This window comes from Penaeus monodon, chromosome 25, assembly GCF_015228065.2.
Source record: "Penaeus monodon isolate SGIC_2016 chromosome 25, NSTDA_Pmon_1, whole genome shotgun sequence".
NCBI classification, from domain to species: Eukaryota; Metazoa; Arthropoda; class Malacostraca; order Decapoda; family Penaeidae; genus Penaeus; species Penaeus monodon.
The window spans coordinates 13,259,218-13,260,566 of record NC_051410.1 but is presented as its reverse complement, the minus strand read 5'-3'; the positions used below and the strand labels follow the sequence as shown (position 1 = coordinate 13,260,566).

The following is a 1,349-nucleotide window of genomic DNA, read 5'->3' as shown; positions in this document are numbered from 1 at the left end:
TGATTTCAAACAGCGTGAACATCATTTACTTAACCTTGTGTCAGCATTTCGTATCGTTTTTAGCTCACGAACCCAGTTCAGATTAACTTTGACAGCATGGTATGAAAGTTAATATCCATACATAATAAAAGTTGGCATGTCTATTAAGTTTAAAAACTGCAGCATCAAATTCCTCGCAGTAGAATTTAACGAAGAAAGAAGCAACTACGCGTCTGATAGGATGTGCGTCAGTAAAAACGTCTTTTCATTTTATTCTTTGGAGTCTTTACAGTGCGGATCTGATAAAAGACTGTTTTCGAGCGATTCATACGTGCAAAAGTTCATTATGTATGAAAAGGGTGATTTTATATGGAAATGAGAAAGTGTCCATCTCCCTTTCATCCCCGTTTGGCAAGTTCTAAAGTGCTCTGATAGGAGCCTCGAACGCCCAGTAGATAAATATCTTTCAACTCACAGGCTGCACCAAAATCCTCGTCTTTGGCGGGTAAAATGCGTCACTCTTAATGCACTCTTCTCCTGAGCATTTCGAAGGTTCGCAAATCCTTCCACGGAAAGGGGACGAAAGTTTTAAAAGGGAATAGAATAGAAAAGAAAATACAGGTGGAGGAAAAATAAAAAGGCACGTAAATAGGTTAGACTCCCCGGGTCAGTAGCGTTGTCGTTCTCTCTGACTACTTAATCTTTCTTGACCGTTTTTTGTAAATCATATTTCCACTATCAAGAATAGTGAAGATAAGACCAACCACTGAAACTGATATTACATACATATAGGCATGTATCAATTAAAGATAATAATATAACTGAATATCTGCACGTGACTCTCTCAAGCACATACCTTTAACGACCACAAACCACACTTCCTTTTAAGTTCAACCTCGACGTGACATAAAAGATAAAAAATATATACTTTTATTTCTTTCCCGCAAAGGAAGTAACGGAACATTGCCCTTAGTTGAAGTACCGGTTGACCCTCTTAGTTATGTATCATTAAGGCGTCTTAATGTCAACCCGTTTTTATTTTTTTTATCGTCACAACGCGTTTATGTTTTTACCGGTAAGTGCAAATTGTTTGGTTTTGTTACCGTGTATGTATCACAATGAGGCTTCACATTACGTTATCAAATCATTCGCACCAACAAAGCACTGTCAAATTAGGGAGGTCAGGCTCGTGGAGCAACTATGGCGACAGGAAACAGAGTAAAACTTAAAAGGTAAAATACTTTAGTGGTGTATCTGCACGGTGCAATGACAGTGTGGAGGCGAAGTAGAGACGCGAACTGGGGTTATCAATATGGGAAAGCTATCAGTTGAATGTGTGCGTAAGAGACTGGTCCATTAGTGTGCAGTAA

The 1,349-nt window shown here is 38.7% G+C and overlaps 1 long non-coding RNA gene across 3 annotated transcripts in view; it reads right to left on the bottom strand.

The window, feature by feature from the left end:
* The window catches only part of LOC119589055, a 64,075-nt gene that overhangs the window by 61,883 nt on the left and 843 nt on the right, over window positions 1-1,349 (bottom strand). The window lies entirely within an intron of this gene.